The 20,541-nt window shown below is 41.7% G+C and overlaps 1 protein-coding gene and 1 pseudogene across 5 annotated transcripts in view; one reads left to right on the top strand and one right to left on the bottom strand.

Annotated features, from left to right (window-relative positions):
• Positions 1-20,541, top strand: part of SIL1 (SIL1 nucleotide exchange factor) — a 249,957-nt gene that overhangs the window by 190,640 nt on the left and 38,776 nt on the right. The window lies entirely within an intron of this gene.
• On the bottom strand, positions 2,535-8,535 carry LOC133251758 (phospholipid hydroperoxide glutathione peroxidase-like; annotated as a pseudogene).

Raw genomic sequence — 20,541 nt, 5'->3', positions numbered from 1 at the left:
AAGCTAGAGCGCTCGTGTCAGGAGTCAGTGTCTGTCCCAAGACATAAATTAAATCTCTCCAAGTAAGCTCATAAAGTAAAGTTAGTCCCGTAAAGGCTTCTATGTACATTTTGGATCCTCTAAATAGTCTCGACTGCAATTGGGACTGTTTGAAATTCTATCAAGACTGAGGCAACCCCTCCTAGAAGGGTGCCCTGATTCTCAACCTGTTCCATTGGGAGCCCCAGGTAAAGGGGCAAAGTAAGAGAACAGGAGGCAGCTGAAGGTTTCACACTCAAATCTGCACTCTTAGGACATAAGTCTGGCATGTCTTTCAGAGAGATAAAGAGCAACACATATGGCACTTCTATCCATTTCACTTATTTTCTACAGAACTGGTCTAGTTGTAACACAGTAATAATTGAGATCCTTCAGCAGGTCAGCAGCATTTCCTGTCTTCCAAAGAATACTGTGGCCATTCAGTATCACAGAAGAAGATCAGGTGTGTCTTTTTAAATTTTGGGGATTGAACTTGTCCCAGTTTTTTTAAATACATTTTAAAGAAGTGGTTCTGAAACTGCTAGCTCCCATCTGTAAGAAAAAAGCAGCATCCACAGCCGTGGTTTTTTTTCCACCAGAAGCATCCTTCCCTGCTCTAGATGGGGATGTAGACGGACTCTCCACTGAAACTTTCCTTCCCTGGTTGAACTTAGTCGGTCCCTTACCGACGCAGGCGTCTTACTCATCCCTTCAGTTTCTACCACTAAGGTCGGGTGGAGATGGCACCAGGGGTAGACCTGATGGCATCCCAGATTGACTTACTTCCATGCCACCAAGACCTTTGTTTGATTTGCCCTTTGCTCTGATGCCACCCAGAGTGTAACAGAGTAGCTTTCCTGGAATGTTTCCCAAGCTAGTACTACTAGGGGAAGCATCCATCTTATGTGTGCGTATGTTCATTCCTGAGTACAGTCCTGACTGCAGTAGAAGTGGCGAGTCATAAAGGGACGAACAGCAACCAAGATGTCCCTCCTGAGTGTCACCACACCAGTATATGTGATAGCAAAAGAGATGGTGGAGGGTTAGCCAGTGAAGAAAAAGTGATTTTTGTTCTTGAGCTATTAGGGCCAATCCTTCCAGTTCATTTCCACAGATTCCACATAAGGAATATCCAAGGAGTTGAGACAAAAGCCATCAGAGAGCCTCCTCTGGTCCATTAAGAGCTAGTGCTACCAAAGGAAGAAGCCCATTGCATTTCCAATCTGACCAGATCCTTCAGTTCCCATTCTGTGTACTAAAAAACCTCATGGTCAACAGCAGGGCTTCTATGCACATAGATAGGAGACACAGCCATGACAAAGACTCACTTTCAGGTCGCTGGACCCTGAGGCAGGCAGCCAAGAGAGTAACCTCTAGCCTGAGAGACGTTCCTGGAGCTAGAGCTCTACCTCGCTCTCAAACATGCTCCTGTAACTTTCTGCTCCTAGCAAGGCTAGGTGCTTCCGTACATGGGATCTAAGTAAAAGTACATAGTAACAGCATGGATCACAGTTCCCCTGAAAGTCTATGATCTGACAAATTAGGTTAGTAGTTGCAATTCCCCACGCAATTACAAAATAGTCAGCGACCAGGAAAAGATGACTGAGAAAGGAAAGTTCGGTCCACATGCTTTGCCCATTTCTGGTCACTCCCCTTGCAGGGACCTTGAATTTCTCTTGGCATTGGCAGGTCGGTATAAACTCCCGACAAAGCTCCCCTTTTGGGGGTTGCCTTCAGTCATTACAAAGTCATTACGAACGCACCGCACAGGACATGTCATTCATTCACACAAATACACCATAGAGTTAGTAAAGTAAATCAGAAAACTTGCATACTGAGAAAGCAGAGAGGCTAGAACTCTGAGTGTTCTTACCTTGTTCTGAACATCCCGGACAAGCCCCCAAGATGATAGCTTACGTTGAACGCTGTTGGATTCGTGATCTCTGAAGAAGAAGATTTAGCTTTGGGACCAGGGACCAGGCTTGATCATTCAAGAGCCTTTGTGTAGCAGAGTTTTATTAAAGTAAGAAGAGGGACAGAGAAAACTTCCTACATAGACATCAGAAGGGGGATGGAGAATGTCGCTTAAGTGTATTTCTCAATTTCCAAATGCAACAGAAAGTTCATAGTTATGTTTTTGTTAGTAACATCTATCTTGTGGTTAGATAAATACTTTTATAATTTCAGTCATTTGAAAATAATTGAGACTTTCTGTTAGTGTATGATCAGTTTTTATAAGTGTTCACATGTGCCTGAAAAGAACATGTATTCTACGTTCTGATTATGAGCCTGTCTGCCTTTCCCTTTCTTCCTCCTTTCTGCCCCTCTCTTTCCTCTGGATATGAAATTTTATGATGACATTTGTTTTCTCTTAGTGAATTAAATGTATTATTCCATTCTGCCTTCTGTTGTTGCTGTTAAGAATCTGGCTATCAAGTGATCACTCTTTTGAAAATAATCTGTGTCCCTCAATCTCTGCCTATTTTTTTTATATTGTATGTCTTATCCCTACAAGGCAGCCAGGGTTGGGGGTTGCCAAGCTGCAGCTGGGTCAAAGGACCTTCCTCCCTCAAGGGTGGGTCTGCCCCCTTGGGGGCTGGTTTTCAGGCAGACCATCATGGGCACCGGTGGAAGGCTGCTGGGGCACAGGCGGCAGGCTTGGGTGAGGGCGTCACACTGGTAGAGCTCTAGAGGTAACACGGCATGTTGTTCTGTACCACCAGGGACTCTTCCATGGGACCATACCATTTCAGCACACAGCTGTTCTTGTCAATGAGGAACTTGGTGAAGTTCCATTTGATGGCATTTCCCAGCGTCCTCCTCCCCTTGGGCTGAATTTTCATGCACTTCCACAGAGGGTGGGCATCATCCCCATTCACACAGATCTCGCTGAACTTAACCAAATTTGATGCTGTAGCCATGGCGAACTTTTTGATCTCAGCATTGCTCCCTGGCTCCTGCCTCCTGAACTGGTTGCAAGGGAAGGGCAGAATCTGTAAACTACACTCTGCGCATTGGCCGTTCATGAGTGTAATTTACATCCGTCTTGCCTCTTTGCAAGGTCACACTGGTGACTATGCATACTTAGCCTGGTGCTTATCCAGGTTAACCACGCTCTCGTCAATGTTCTTGACTGAGAATTCCTACATGGATTGTACCCAGTGCCAGATGTCACAGGACACATACATGGTGCTGACCAGGAGCAGGCAGGGCCCCACAGAGTAGTGCCAGCTTTAGCAGGTGGCACAGACAGCTCCCAACTGTCTACTTTTAAGAATTTCTGTTTTTATGATTTTTTTTTTTTACTTTCCCATGATGATGTATTTAGGTGAAGATTAAAAAAAAAAAATTCCTGCTTGGAGTTTGTTGAATTTATTCAATCTGGATTTGTGTCTTTCATCTGTTCTAGAACATTTATAGCTATTATAGCTTGAAATATTGTCTCCGCCTGTTTCTTTTTCCTATCTTTTTGAGACTCTAAAGAAACATATGTTAGACCTTCTTATCCAGTAGTCTTTCACATTTCTTTACCTGTTTTCCATATTTCCCCTATATATGCCACTTCTGTTGAAACCTCAATAGTTTTGTGTAGCATGTCTTCTGGTTTACTTGTTTTCCCTTCTACTCTGTCTAATCTGCTATTGAATCTGTCCATTAAATACTCAGTTATGAATTTATAGTTCTAAGTTTTAGAAGTTTTATTTGTGTCTTGTCAAAGTTTGATTTATTCCTTTCTAAAATTTCCTATTTGCTGCAGAAATTTTAAAGGATGTCTTTTATTTAAAACTAGTATACGTATTTTAAAATACATATTTTTACAATTCCAGGTCTTTTTCTGCCAATTTGCATCAGTGGTACCTTGTTTCCTTATAAGCTTGGTGGTTGTTTTACTGTACTAGTCATTATTATTAAAAATTATTTGTAGCAGATTTGAGTTCTCTTCTGCCAGGTGCCTAGAGGTAATTAACGATATGGAACCATGGCAAATCAAGTTCACAACTTGAGATTTCTTAGTCTGCCCAAGAGATGTGAGTCTAGATTGTAAACCATGTGGAAGCAGATTGTGACTTCAGTTTTTTGGGGTCAGCTTTTTCTTTTCCTTTTTCCTTTTCCTTCCCTTGCCCTGTGCTCCCCACATAGCTGTTGCACTGAGTATTGCCAGGGCAGTCTTTCTAATTCACCTTTAAGCTAGGAATTCAAAAGACTAAACTCTCAGGAAAATGTGGGGAGAGTTCCCACTTTGGGTGGCTCTAGACTTTGACTTTATTCTCCTTTCCCCACAGGGCTGCCAAAACCAAAACCCAAGTTGAATGAATCAATGAATGCTGCAGGGTTGAGTGGCTTTCATACTCTGGTTCTGTTTTGTCCCTTCCTTAGCTTTTGGTTTTGTAGTTCCTAAACATTTTGTTGCTTTTTTGATGCTTTTAGTGAATGTATTTTTATATTCAGGTTTTTTTGTTTTCAGAGTGGTTTGATCTGAATAATCTAACTCACTATTATTGGAAATGATTTGGCCATTGATTTTTTCAAAAAAATACTGCCTAGTACCTTACTAAACTATTTTATTGTTTATAAAAGATTTTCAGTTTATTCTTTAGTTTATACAGTCAAAATACATGCAAAGAAAGATACATATTTTCTTTTATAGTGGTATAGTAGGTAATTTGTTTTTGACAGGAATCCTTTTGATGTTTCATGATTATACATGATGATGGCATTTGATGTGTATGTGTCTTTTATCTATTTTTATATGTGTTTATATTACATATGTTTATGTCAAGTAAATATGTTAGAGTAGCATTAAGTGTGCATATATAAATTTCATTTTCACCAAGGGCATCTAAAAGAAATAAATGCAAATCAAAACCACTATGAGGTACCATTTCACACCAGTCAGAATGGCTGCGATCCAAAAGACTACAAAGAATAAATGCTGGAGAGGGTGTGGAGAAAAGGGAACCCTCTTACACTGTTGGTGGGAATGCAAACTAGTACAACCACTATGGAGAACAGGGTGGAGATTCCTTAAAAAACTGGAAATAGAACTGCCTTATGATCCAGCAATCCCACTGCTGGGCATACACACTGAGGAAACCAGAAGGGAAAGAGACACGTGTACCCCAATGTTCATCGCAGCACTGTTTATAATAGCCAGGACATGGAAGCAACCTAGATGTCCATCAGCAGATGAATGGATAAGAAAGCTGTGGTACATATACACAATGGAGTATTACTCAGCCATTAAAAAGAAAACATTTGAATCAGTTCTAATGAGGTGGATGAAACTGGAGCCTATTATACAGAGTGAAGTAAGCCAGAAAGAAAAACACCAATACAGTATACTGACGCATATATATGGAATTTAGAAAGATGGTAACAATAACCCTGTGTACGAGACAGCAAAAGAGACACTGATGTATAGAACAGTCTTATGGACTCTATGGGAGAGGGAGAGGGTGAGAAGATTTGGGAGAATGGCATTGAAACATGTAAAATACCATGCATGAAACGAGAGGCCAGTCCAGGTTCGATGCACAATACTGGATGCTTGGGGCTAGTGCACTGGGACTACCCAGAAGTCTGGGAAGTTTACCCCAGAGGGATGGTATGGGGAGGGAGGAGGGAGGAGGGTTCAGGATGGGGAACACATGTATACCTGTGGCTGATTCATTTTGATAATTGGTAAAACCAATACAATTATGTAAAGTTTAAAAATAAAATAAAATTAAAAAAAAATTTATGGTGAATTGTATGCCTTTTTGCCATCTACCTAGATGACTGTGTGATAATCCTACTGTGACCTCATTTGGCAAATTATATTTGTATATTACCCAATAGTGAATCATCTTTACATATCTGTAATGATTTTTTTAGCCAGTGTATTAGTTATCTGTTGCTGTCTGACAAGTTACCATTAACTTAGCTGCTTAAAGCAATGCACATTTTCTATTTCAGTATCTATGGTTCAGGATTCCACACATGACTCAGTGGGTCCTCTGTATCACTGCAGTGCTGCTGCTGATGCTGCTAAGTTGCTTCAGTCATGTCCGACTCTGTGCAACCCCATAGACGGCAGCCCACCAGGCTTCTCCATCCCTGGGATTCTCCAGGCAAGAATACTGGAGTGGGTTGCCATTTCCTTCTCCAGTATCACTGCAATAGCTGACTTCTAACCTGAGGCTTGACTGGGGAAGGGTATCTTTCTAATAAGCTCATGGGGGTCCAATGTTTTTTGCAGAATTCAGTCTTTTGCAGGTTGGCACATTAGGGGCTTCATTTTCTTGCTGGCTGGAGCCTGCTCTCAGTTTCTTGCCATGTGTTCATCTCCATAAATATCTCCCAACATGGCAGCTTGGTTTTTCAAAGCCAGTGAGAGAGAGAGCAAGTTCTCAGCAAAACAGACATTACGGTGTCAGGTAGTGCAGTGATATGTACGTGTTCACATGCATCCTGTTACCTTTCCTGTGTTGGTTAGAAGTAAGTCATATCTTACTTAAGGGGATGTGTCTGATTTTGGTCTAGACATTATGAATTGTCTGCAAGTAACAGGAAATGGTATATATAAGATAGATGTTTATTTCTCTTTCACCTAAACACGATCTTCAGATCAGCAGGGCCGGTATGGCAGCCCTGCTTCAGGTGGACACGGTGGGTCTTGAGTTCGTTCTAGTCACACTAAGATTCCTGCCCTAAGGAATAACCCTTTCTTCATCATTTTAAATGACCGGATCTGCATCCCAGGGAGCAGAGTGGAAGAAGGGACATAGAAGAGGAAGCCAGTGACGATTAAGTCTTTTAAGGAAGACCTGAAATCTGGCAAATGATGTTTCTGCTTATATCTTGTTGGCCAAAATGTAGTCTTTTTTACTTGTATTTCATTTGCCCAGCAAAAGTTTGGCTGCTGTGGAAGAATGGGAGAACAGATCATGAGGAATCACTAGCAATTTCTACCATAACTAGTTTTAAGCTAAACAAACAAACAATCAAAAAACTTTTTGCTCTGGGATGTTGTTGTTTGGTTGCTAAGTCATGTCTGACTCTTGGTGACCCCACAGACTATAGCCCGCCAGGCTCCTCTGTCCATGGGATTTCGCAGGCAAGAATACTGGAGTGGGTTGCCGTTTTCTTCTCTAGGGGATCTTCCCGATCTTTCCTTCTCCAGGGATTGAACTCACGTCTTCTGCATTAGCAGGCAGATTGTTTACCACTGAGCCACCAGGGAAGCCCTGCTCTGGGATTGTTGTTGATCAGTCATCCAGTTGTGTCTGACTCTTTGCGACCCCATGGACTGCAGCACACCAGGCCTCCCAGTTTCTCACCATCTCCCAAAGTTTGTCCAAGTTCATGTCCATTGGATTGGTGATGCCATCCAGCCATCTCATCCTCTGACACTCTCTTCTCCTCCTGCCCTCAATCTCTCCCAGCATCTGGGGCTTTTCCAATGAGTTGGCTGTTCTCATCAGATAACCAAAATACTGGAGCTTCAGCATCAGTCCTTCCACCAAGTATTCAGGTTGATTTCCCTTAAGATTGACTGGTTTGATCTCATTGCTGTCCAAGGGACTCTCAGGAGTCTTCTCCAGCACCACATTTGAAGGTATCAATTCTTTAGCATTCTGCCTTCTTTACAGCTCTCACAACCACACGTGACCACTGAGAAGACCATAGCGTTGATTATACAGACCTTTGTCGGCAGAGTGATGTCTCTTGCTTTTCAACACACTGTCTAGGTTTGTCATAGCTTTCCTGCTAAGAAGCAATCATCTTCTGATTTCATGACTGCAGTCACCATCCACAGTGGTTTTAGAGCCCAAGAAGAGAAAATCTGTCACTAATTCCACCTTTTCTCCTTCTGGACCAGATGCCGTAATCTTAGTTTTTTTAATATTTAGTTTTAGACAGGCTCTTTCACTCTCTTTCACCCTCATCAAGAGACTTTAGTTCCTCTTCGCTTTCTGCCATTAGAGTGGCATCATCCCGCATATCTGAGGTTGTTGATGTTTCTCCCACCTATCTTGATTTCAGCTTGTTACTCATCCAGCCCAGCATTTCTCATATGTGCCTGGTGTAGTAGGTTAAACAAACATGGTGACCACAGACAACCCTGTCATACTGCTTTCTCAGTCTTGAGCCATCAGTTGTTCCACACAGGGTTCTAACTGTTGCTTCTTGACCTGCATACAGGTTTCTCAGGAGACAGATAAAATGGTCTGGTATTCCCATCTCTTTAAGAACTTTCCACAGTTTGTTATGATCCACACAGTCAAAGGCTTTAGTGTAGTTGATGAAACAGAGGTAGATGTTTTTCTGGAATTCCCTTGTTTTCTCTGTGATCCAGCAAATGCTGGCAATTTGATCTCTGGTTCCTCTTCCTTTTTAAAACCCAGTTTGGACATCTGGAAGTTCTTAGTTCACATAATGCTGAAGCCTAGCATGCAAGGTTTTAAGCGTGACCTTACTCACATGGGAGATGAGTGCAATTGTCCAATGGTTGTCACATTCTTTAATATTACTCATCTTGGGATTGGTATGAGAATTGACCTTTTCCAACCCTGTGGCCACTGCTGGGTCTTCAAGATTTGCTGACATATTGAATGTAACACATTGATGGCATCATCCTTTAGGGTTTTGAATAGTTCTACTGGAATTCCATCACACCACTCACTTTATTAAAAGCAGTGCTTCCTAAGGCCCAGTTGATTTTCACATTCCAGAATGTCTGGCTCTGGGTGGCTGACCACATCATCATAGTAATCCAATTCATTAAGATCTTTTTTGTACAGTTCTTCTGTGTATTCTTTCCATCTCTTGTTGATCTTTTCAGTGTTTACTAGATCTCCACCATTTCTGTCCTTTATTGTGCCCATCTTTGGGCAAAATGTTCCCTTGATAGCTCCAAGTTTCCTCAAGAGATCTCTAGTCTTTGGCCTTCTGTTGTTTTCTTCTAGTTTTACGCACTGTTCATTGAAGAAGACCTTCTTGTCTCTCCATTGCTGTTCTTTGGAACTCTGCATTTAGTTGGGTGTACCTTTCCCTTTGGGCTTCCCTGATAGCTCAGTTGGTAAAGAATCTGCCTGCAATGCAGGAGACCCTGGTTCGATAGTCATTGGCAATATGGATCAGGTTGGGAAGATTCTCTGGAGGAGGGATAGGCAACCCACTCCAGTATTCTTGGGCTTTCCTGTGGCTCAACTGGTAAAAGAATCCGCCTGCATGGTGGGAGACCTGGATTTGATCCCTGGGTTGGGAATATACCCTGGAGAAGGGAAACGCTACCTACTCCAGTATTCTGGCCTGGAGAATTCCATGGGATTCCATGGAGTTGCAAAGAGACACGGCAGAGTGACTTTCATTCACCTTTCCCTTTCTCCCTTGTTCTTTACTTCTCTTCTTTCTTCAGCTATTTGTAAAGCCTCCTCAGATAGCCACTTTGCCTTCTTGCTTTTCTTTTTCTTTGGGATGTTGTTTTTCGCTGTCTCCTGTACTGTATTAAGGACCTTCGTTTCATAGTTCTTCAGGCACACTGTTAAGTAGATCTAATCCCTTGAGTCTATTTGTTACCTCCACCGCATATTCATAGGAAATTTGATTTAAGTAGTACCTGGCTGGCTTGCTGGTTTTCCCCCTTTCTTTGGTTTTCCCCTTTCTTTCTGAATTTTGCTATGAGAAGCTGATGATCAGCTCCAGGTCTTGTTTTTGCTGACTGTATACAGCTTCTCCATCTTCAGCTACAAAAAATATAATCAATTTGATTTTGGTATTGACCATTCAGTTATGTCCATGTGTAAAATCATCTCTTGTGTTGTTGAAAAAGAGTATTTGCTATGACCAGTGCATTCTCTTAACAGAATTTGGTTAGCTTTTGCCCTGCTTCATTTTGTTCTCCAAGGCCAGACTTGCCTGTTACTCAAGGTATCTCTTGACTTCCTACTTTTACATGCCAATCCCCAGTGAACATCTTTTTTGGTATTAGTTCTAGGACGTCTTCTAGGTCTTCATAGAACTGATCAAGTTCAGCTTCTTCAGCATCGGTAGTTGGGGCATAGACTTGAATTTCTGTGATGTTGAATGGCTTGCCTTGGAAGCAAACTGAGATTGCACCCAAGTACTGATTTCAGACTTTTTGTTGATTATGAGGGCTACTCCATTTCTTCTATGCAATTCTTGCCCACAGTAGTAGATATAATGGTCATCTGAGTTAAATTCTCCCATTGCCATCCATTTTAGTTCACTGATTCCTAAGATGTAGATGTTTATTCTTAGCATCTCTTGCTTGACCATGTCCAATTTACCTTGATTCATGGACCTAACATTTCGGGTTCCTGTGCAGTATGTTTCCACTTTGCTTCATTCTTTGAAGGCCCAGGTGCTTCATGCATTCTGGGGCTATTAGTAGTTGTCCTCCGCTCTTCCCCTGCAGCTTATTGTACACCTTCAGACTTGGGGGACTCATCTTTTGGTGTCATAGCTTTTTGTTCTTTTATACAGTTCATGAGCTTCTCATGCCAAGTATACAGGAGTGGTTTGCCATTCCCTCTTTCAGTGGATCATGTCTTGTTAGAACTCTTCACAATGACCCACCCATGGATGTCTCAGGTGGCCCTACACAGCATGGCTCATAGCTTTGTTGAATTACGAAAGCACCTTCACAGTGACAACCCAGTGATCTATGAATGGGGCCCTGGGATAGTTAAGTATTAAATTATTTTTTCTCCTTTAAAGATTTGAGAAATTATTAAAAATTCAGTTTCTTTTCTGTAGAATGGGGAGGACTTGAAGAGCATAGTATGCCAGAGAGAACTGGACTAGCTTGGACCAAGTACAGTGTGGATATGAGGAAGGGTGGTTGTGGAAAAGGAGCCAGCAAGGAGCAGGTTCTTAAAGTATATTGTCTCTATTTTATCCTGCAACAACTCTTGCTGTCGGTTCAGTTCAGTCACTCAGTTGTGTCCGACTCTTTGCAACCACGTGAACTGCAGCACGCCAGGCTTCTCTGTTCATTACCGGCTCCCAGAGCTTGCTCAAACTCATTGAGTCGGTGATGCCATCCAACCATCTCATCCTCTGTTGTTGCCTTCTCCTGCCCTCAATCTGTCCCAACATCAAAGTCTTTTCCAATGAGTCAGTTCTTCGCATCAGGTGGCCAAATTGTTGGAGTTTCAGCTTCAGTCCTTCCAGTGAATATTCAGTACTGATTTCCTTTAGGATTGACTGTTTGGATCTCCAAGCAGTCCCAGGGACTCTCGAGTCTTCTTCAACACCACAGTTTAAAAGCATCAATTCTTCAGCACTCAGGTTTCTTTATGGTCCAACTCTCACATCCATACATGACTACTGGAAAAGCCATAGCTTTGACTAGACAGACTTGGTTGGCAAAGTAATGTCTCTGCTTTTTCATATGCCGTCTGGGTTTGTCATAGTTTTTCTTCCAAAGAGCAAGCGTCTTTTAATTTCATAGCTGCAGTCACCATCTGCAGTGATTTTTGGGCCTCCCAAAATATAGTCTGTCACTGTTTCCATTGTTTCCCCATCTATTTGCCATGCATGATGGGACCAGATGCCATGATCTTCATTTTTTGAATGTTGAGTTATAAGCCAGCTTTTTCACTCTCCTCTTTCACTTTCATCAAGAGGCTCTTTAGCTCCTGTTTGCTTTCTGCCATAAGCGTGGTGTCAACTGCACATCTGAAGTTATTGATATTTCTCCCGGCAATCTTGATTCCAGCTTGTACTTCACCCAGCCCAGCATTTCGCATGATGTACTCTGCATGTGCTATGGGTAATATTATTCTGGCTTTATAGAACAGGGTAATTGCTTAAGGACTCTGAAATGGTTTATGGGAGGACTCAAATTGAAGAAAGTAGGAAAAACCACTAGACCATTCAGGTATGACCTAAATCAAATCCCTTATGATTATTCAGTGGAAGTGACAAACATGTTTAAGGGATTAGATCTGATACACAGAGTGCCTGAAGAATTATGGACAGAGGTTCGTGACATTGTACAGGAGGCAGTGATCAAGACCATCCCCAAGAAAAAGAAATGCAGAAAGGCAAAATGGTTGTCTGAAGAGGCCTTACAAATAGCTGAGAAAAGAAGCTAAAGGCAAAGGAGAAAAGGAAAGATATACCCATTTGAATGCAGAGTTCCAAAGAATAGCAAGGAGAGATAAGAAAGTTTTCCTCGGTGATCAATGCAAAGAAATAGAATAAAACGGTAGAATGGGAAAGACTAGAGATCACTTCAAGAAGCTTAGAGATATCAAGGGAACATTTCTTGCAAAGATGGGCCCAATAAAGGACAGAAATGGCATGGACCTAACAGAAGCAGAAAATATTAAGAAGAGGTGGCAAGAATACACAGAAGAACAGTGCAAAAAAAAAGATCTTCATGACCGAGATAACCATGATGGTGTGATCACTCACCTATAGCCAGACATCCTGGAATGCAAAGTCAAGTGGGCCTTAGGAAGCATCACTGTGAATAAAGCTGATGGAGGTGATGGAGTTTCAGTTGAGCTATTTCAAATCCTAAAAGATGATGCTGTGAAAGTGCTGCACTCAATATGCCAGCAAATTTGGAAAACTCAACAGTGGCCACAAGACTGGAAAAGGTCAGTTTTTATTCCAATCCCAAAGAAGGGCAATACCAAAGAATTTTCAAACTAGTGCACAATTGCAGTCATCTCACACGCTAGCAAAGTAATGCTCAAAATTCTCCAAGTCAGGTTTCAACAGTACATGAACTGTGAACTTCCAGATGTTCAAGCTGTATTTAGAAAAGGCAGAAGAACCAGAGATCAATGGCCAACATCCATTGCATCATAGAAAAAACAATAGAGTTCCAGAAAAAACATATACTTCTGCTTTATTGACTATGCCAAAGCCTTTGACTGTGTGGATCACAACAAACTGTGGAAAATTCTGAAAGAGATGGAAATACCAGACCACCTTACCTGCCTCCTGAGAAATCTGTATTCAGGTCAAGAAGCAACAGTTAGAACTGGATGTGGAACAACAGACTGGTTCCAAATCAGGAAAGGAATATGTCAAGGCTGTATCTTGTCACCCTGCTTATTTAACTTATATGCAGAGTACATCATGTGAAATGCTGGGTTGGATGAAGCACAAGCTGGAATCAAGATTGCCAGGAGAAATATCAGTAACCTCAGATATGCAGATAATACCACTCTTATGGCAGACAGTGAAGAAGAACTAAAGAGCCTTTTGATGAAAGTGAAAGAGGAGAGTGAAAAAGTTGGTTTAAAACTCAACATTCAGAAAACTAAGAACATGGCATCTGGTCTTGTCACTTCATGGCAAATAGGTGGGGAAACAATGGAAACAGTGAGAGATTTTATTTTGGGGGGCTCCAAAATCACTGCAGATGGTGATTGCAGCCATGAAATTAAAAGACACTTGCTCCTTGGAAGAAAAGCTATGACCAACCTAGACAGCATATTAAAAAGCAGAGATATTACTGCTGTAGTCCATGGGATGACAGAGTCGGACACGACTGAGTAACTGAACTGAACACTTGAACCCAGAACTTGATGTTAAAGCCCGTGTTCATTCTTTAGTTTGAAGAGTTAACAGATTCCCATAAAGAGAGCCATGTTTCTAAGGGTCTTGAGTGTGATACTAGTCTTTTTATTCATCAGTTATGCAAGCTCTCAACTTTGATATTTTGAAGTTGCAGGCAATGACATGAGGATGTAATCATTTAGTTGCTAAGTTGTGTGTCACTCTTTGAGACCCCATGGACTGCAGCATGCCAGGCTTTCCTGTCCACCATCTCATGGAGCTTGCTCAAATCATGTCCATTGAGTTGGCGTTGCCATCCATCTTTTTTTTTTTTTTGGAGTTTTCTTTTCTTTTTTTTTAAATATACATTTATTTATTTTAATTGGAGGCTAATTACTTTACAATATTGTATTGGTTTTGCCATACATCAACATGAATCTACCATGGGTGTACACATGTTCCCCATCCTGAACCCCCTCCCACCTCCCTCCCCATACCATCCCTCTGGGTCATCCCAGTGCACCAGCCCTGAGTATCCTGTATCATGCATCGAACCTGGACTGACGATTCGTTTAGTATATGATATTATACATGTTTCAATGCCATTCTCCCAAATCATCCCACCCTCACCCTCTCCCACAGAGTACATAAGACTGTTCTATACATCTGTGGCTCTTTTGCTGTCTTGCATACAAGGTTATCGTTACCATCTTTCTAAATTCCATATATATGCGTTAGTATACTGTATTGGTGTTTTTCTTTCTGGCTTCACTCTGTATAATAGGCTCCAGTTTCATCCACCTCATTAGAACTGATTCAAATATATTCTTTTTAATGGCTGAGTAATACTCCATTGCGTATATGTACCACAGCTTTCTTATCCATTCATCTGTTGATGGACATCTAGATTGCATCCATGTCCTGTAGTAAACAGTGCTGCAGTGAACATTGGGGTACACGTGTCTCTTTAAATTCTCGGTGTGTATGCCCAGCAGTGGAATTGCTGGGTCATATGGCACTTCTATTTCCAGTTTTTTAAGGAGTCTCCACACTGTTCTCCATAGTGGCTGAACTAGTTTGCATTCCCACCAACAGTGTAAGAGGGTTCCTTTTTCTCCACACCCTCTCCAGCATTTATTGCTTGTAGACTTTTGGAATAGACTTCCAAAAGTAGACTTCGGAATAGCAGCCATTCTGACTGGCGTGAAATGGTACCTCATTGTGGTTTTCATTTGCATTTCTCTGATAATGAGTGATGTTGACCATCTTTTCATGTGTTTGTTAGCCATCTGTATGTCTTCTTTGGAGAAATGTCTGTTTAGTTCTTTGGCCCATTTTTTGATTGGGTCATTTATTTTTCTGGAATTGAGCTGCAGGAGTTGCTTGTATATTTTTGAGATTAGTTGTTTGTCAGTTGCTTCATTTGCTATTATTTTCTCCCATTCTGAAGGCTGTCTTTTCACCTTGCTTATAGTTTCCTTTGTTGTGCAGAAGCTTTTAATTTTGATTAGGTCCCATTTGTTTATTTTTGCTTTTATTTCCATTACTCTGGGAGGTGGGTCATAGAGGATCCTGCTGTGATTTATGTCAGAGAGTGTTTTGCCTATGTTCTCCTCTAGGAGTTTTATAGTTTCTGGTCTTATGTTTAGATCTTTAATCCATTTTGAGTTTATTTTTGTGTAGGTTGTTAGAAAGTGTTCTAGTTTCATTCTTTTACAAGTGGTTGACCAGTTTTCCCAGCACCACTTGTTAAAGATATTGTCTTTTCTCCATTGTATATTCTTGCCTCCTTTGTCAAAGGTAAGGTGTCCATAGGTGCATGGATTTATCTCTGGGCTTTCTATTTTGTTCCATTGATCTATATTTCTGTCTTTGTGCCAGTATCATACTATCTTGATGACTGTGGCTTTGTAGTAGAGCCTGAAGTCAGGCAGGTTGATTCCTCCAGTTCCAGTCTTCTTTCTCAAGATTGCTTTGGCTATTTGAGGTTTTTTGTATTTCCATACAAATTGTGAAATTATTTATTCTAGCTCTGTGAAAAAATACCTTTGGTAGCTTTATAGGGATTGCATTGGTAGATTGCTTTGGGTAGTATACTCATTTTCACTGTATTGATTCTTCCGATCCATGAACACAGTATATTTCTCCATCTATTAGTGTCCTCTTTGATTTCTGTCACCAATGTTTTATAGTTTTCTACGTATAGGTCTTTTGTTTCTTTAGGTAGATATATTCTTAAGTATTTTATTCTTTTCATTGCAATGGTGAATGGAATTGTTTCTTTAATTTCTCTTTCTGTTTTCTCAGTATTAGTGTATAGGAATGCAAGGGATTTCTTTGTGTTGATTTTATATCCTGCAACTTTACTATATTCATTGATTAGCTCTAGTAGTTTTCTAGTGGAGTCTTTAGGGTTTTCTTTGTAGAGGATCATGCCATCTGCAAACAGTGAGAGTTTTACTTCTTTTCCAGTTTGGATTCCTTCCATCCAACCATCTTATCCTCTGTCTTCCCCTTCTCCTGACCTCAATCTTTCCCAGCATCAGGGTCTTTCCCAGTGGACCGGCTCTTCCCATCAGGTGGCCAAAGTTTTGGAGCTTCACCTTAAGTATCAGTCCTTGCAATGAATATTCAGGGTTGATTTCCTTTAGGATTGACTGTTGATCTCCTTGCTGCCCAAGTTAAGGGTCTTCTCTAGCACCACAGTTCAAAAGTACCAGTTCTTCAGTGCTCAGCATTCTTTATGGTCCAACTCTCACATCTGTACATGACTAGTGGAAAAAAACCTTAGCTTTGTCTATAGAACCCTTTGTCAGCAAAGTGACGTCTATGTTTTTTAATACACTGTTGTCATAGCTTTTCTTCCAGGGAGCAAGTGTCTTTTAATTCCATGGCTGCTGTTACCATCCACAGTGATTTTGGAGTCCAAGAAAGTAAAGTCTCTCACTATCCATTGTTTCCGCATCTATTTTCCATGAAGTGATGGGACCGGATGTCATGATCTTAGATTTTTGAATATTGAGTTTTAAGCCAGCTTTTTCACTGTCCTCTTTCACCTTCATCAAGAGGCTCCTTAGTTCCTCTTCACTTTCTGCCATTAAAGTGGTATCATCTGCATATCTGAAGTTGTTGATATTTCTCCTGGCAATCTTGGCTGGATGAATCACAAGCTGAAATCAGTATCACTGGGGAGGTAATAGATGGGATGTATGGAAAGGTCTCTCTATTCAGGCTGGCTGTGATAGCCAGCAGTCTGAATGGTGGTCAGGATGGATGTCTGTTCCTTCCTTGCTTTCCATGGTCTGCTTATGCTTTAGTATGGCAGTCCAGTGGACACTGGCAAGCATAAGCCTCCTTAGGAAATTCACAGCCACTCTCTTTTGCCCATTGGAGATAAACCCTGAAAACAGCTCTGACCCACCTTTCCAGGAATGGGGCTGCTCAGACTGGGAAAGCATGCTTGGAAGTTTGCTGCTCTGGTTCATTTTTCAAAACACTTGAGTCCCTTCTGTGGTTTCTCTGTGGGATTTAAGTTACAATGTCAGAGGTGGGGAACTTTCTCTTGTTATACTTCCTCTCTTTTCTACCTCCCTTCAAGCACTTCTGAGTGTTTTATTTATTTAGTTCTGGTCAGTTAGACGTTTTCTCTCCCAGCCGTTCATCTGCAGGTAACATTAGTCCATTAGTTACAGAGGAGAACCCAGAAAGACAAGGGGGCAGGCAGTACTTGAAGAATGGCAGGAAATATCAACCCTGTCCCTGCTGATGATAGCCATGCTTCACAGCTTGCACTTCCTGAGTAAAAGACTTGGGAAAGGGGAGTCTCAGAGCTTTTTCAGGAAGTTGGCTGCATCCCATTATCTCCAAATGTGTGCAAAGTGTTTAATGAACAGCACTGGGTACAAAGCTGTCATGTGGCTGTGGAGCAGACGGATTTGCTCATATTGGACAATTCATAATCCCTTTGTTTCAGGGAAATCTCTAAGACTGACTTCTCATACTGCCTCCCAACCCCCATTGCATACACAGCCTTGAGGTTTAAAGCTAATTTCTTTCTATCTCATTTTCTTTCAGTTTTATACTGCGTTTAATCAGTTGCTTTAGTCTCATTGCCCCTTCAGCCAGGCTTGCCAGGAAAGGATTATAGCTGGGCCCTCATGCCCCAGCTTCATCTGGAGCATCTGGTCAGCGTGCCAGAACACAGAATATCTCAGAGGCTTCCTCTGCTCTTTGACTGGTAAACACAGGGTAGTTTAAGCTGTTATGGAGCCTTCTGTTTACAAAACATCCAGAATATGTGAAGGGTAAAGGGGAAGCTGAAAGCTCTTAAAAACTAGCTGGAAAGTGCATGAAAACTAAAATGGAGTCCACCTGCTCAGTTCCCAGGAGTCCTCCCCAAGCTCCTTTTTGTGGTTAGGTCATTTAGATTCTCACTGCAAGGACTTGAGGGAAAAGACCATTCCAGTAGGATTTCTGTTTGGGTGAGAGTTCCTGAGGGGCATCCTGGGGGATTTTCCTTCATGATGGTCACTATGGTACTTCACTCTGAGCAAGTATCTTTTCACAATCCTCATTGTCTTTGTGGAAAACTCTTTTGGGTTTGTGTCCACACTGGGGTGAATATTAAGATTCGAAAAGAAGCAAAGGCTAAGCAGAAGGTGGGCCCAGGAGTAAACTTGCTGGGCAGTTTTCAAGCAGGAAGAGAGGACAGAAATCAGCAAACCCTGGTACATACCTTTGCCATCTAACATGAAATGCCTGTTGCATAGATGCTCTTGCCAAAGAACTGTGGAAAATAGCTGAGTGGAGGAGCTTCCAATCCCCCTTAGTGTCTCTGTTGAAACGATTTATTCAAGACCACAGAGCCAGCTGGCAGACAAAATGAAAAGATGAGTCAGAAACTCTATAATTTCTTTCAAGCTAAGATGTGGCCTTCAGGTAGCATTTCCTGCATGGAGGACTCTGGATACAGAGCAGCGTGTTCCTGCAAGATTCAGATAAAGCCCCTCTCTCCAGCCCTGTAACTCACAGTAAACTGTGCATTAGATGAGCTGCAGTTTCTGCTTTTGCAAAAATAAGAAATTGTTGGGGGCTTATCAAGCTAGATAGTGCCTTGTAGGGTGTCTTACACAGAGTGTCTGACCTGCCCTCCCTCTCCTTCCCTCCACTTCCCTTTCCCCTCTCTCCTTTGTTGCTGCAGCCTTGTCTTCAGATAGTCATAGTGACCTCTTGGGTCCCTGCATCTTTCTAACTACAGCTAATCCTGGTCCTGCATTCCTTTTTTGTTTTGTTTTTTAAGTAATTTTTATTTCTTTTTGACTGTTCTGGGTCTTCGTTGCTGGATGGGCTGTCTTTAATTTCAGTGAGTGGGGCTACTCTTCATTGTGGTGTATGGGCTTCTTACTGTCGTGGCTTCTCTTGTTGCAGAACACAGGCTTCAGTAGTTCTGGCACATGGGCTCAGTAGTTGCTATTCCCGGGCTCTAGAATGTAGGCTCAGTAGTTGTGGTACATGGCTTAATTGCTCCACGACATGTAGGATCTTTGAGGACCAGGGATTGAACCCATGTCTCCTGCATTGGCAGGGAGCCCTGGTCCTGCATTTTTTTTTTTTTTGGTCCTGCATTCTTAAAGTCTGCACCCAAAGGCTCACTAAAACTGCCCAGCTAAGAGACATAAAAAGCAGAGACATTACTTTGCCAACAAAGGTCCATCTAGTCAAGGCTATGGTTTTTCCAGTGGTCATGTATGGATGTAAGAGTTGGACTGTGAAGAAAGCTGAGCACAGAAGCATTGATGCTTTTGAACTGTGGTGTTGGAGAAGACTCTTGAGAGTCCCTTGGACTGTAAGCAGATCCAACCAGTCCATTCTAAAGGAGATCACTCCTGGGTATTCATGGAAGGACTGATGTTGAAACTGAAACTCCAGCACTTTGGCTGCCTGATGCGAAGAGCTGACTCATTGGAAAAGACCCTGCTGCTGGGAAAGATTGAGCGCAGGAGAAGGGGACGACAGAGGATGAGATGGCTGGATGGCATCACCGACTCAATGGACATGGGTTTGGGAAAACTCTGGGAGTTGGTGATGGACAGGGAGGCCTGGTGTGCTGCGGTTCATGGGGTCGCAGAGTCAGACACAACTGAGCGACTGAACTGAAGAGACGTATGAAAGTCTTATTTTCTCCATGAAATGTAGTTAGACCTCTCTATTAGTATTTTGGCAAATGTCCAGATTAGTATCATGAGGTGACTTAGTCAAATTTAAATTTTATGTCTTCAGCTCTGATTTGGTAATATATTCACGTGGTTCAAAATTCAAAGGGCACTAAAGGCCGTTGTGAACTTCCTCATACCCCATCCCTGTTCCATCCAGGTTCCCTTCCTCAAAGCAACCAAGGGTTGCCAGTTTCTTCTAGAGATATTTATGTATAGTCTAAGCAAATGTACCCATATAGTGTTTTTTCATATATTTATACAAAAGGTACTTCACTGTGTATACAGCTTACTTGTTTCCATTTAACAATATATCATAGACATCATTCTTTATCAGTACATAAACAGCTTCTTAGGTGACTTTCATTTTAATAAATGTAGAATGACTCACGTAGAAACCTTTGGGGAAATGTGTGCGTTGACCCATGTTTAAAAATGACAGTGCTCCAATTAGACTTATTACTTAGGCACAATTTATTGTTTAAATGAAGGATGTATTTGATTGTTGTGTCTAAGAAGTGATTACTGATGGCTTTTTAGAGCCAGTATGACTCACAAAGCATCTTTGATGATAAGTTTAGAATGACTGTGTCATTAGTTCTGATTGGGAGTTTGTGCAATTCAGAATTTTAGTTTAAAACCTGTTAAGGGAAGAAATCAGCCATAAACTTGGTCTCCTTGGCTGCAGTGCTTCCCCTGTGTTGTGCTGGGACCATTTTTTAATAATCAGGGGGCTGCACTACGTCTGCCATGGCCACTTGGCACTTTGGATCCAGAGATGCCCAGA

Source organism: Bos javanicus, chromosome 7, assembly GCF_032452875.1.
Source record: "Bos javanicus breed banteng chromosome 7, ARS-OSU_banteng_1.0, whole genome shotgun sequence".
Taxonomy (NCBI): domain Eukaryota; kingdom Metazoa; phylum Chordata; class Mammalia; order Artiodactyla; family Bovidae; genus Bos; species Bos javanicus.
This window is presented reverse-complemented; position numbering and strand designations above follow the sequence as displayed.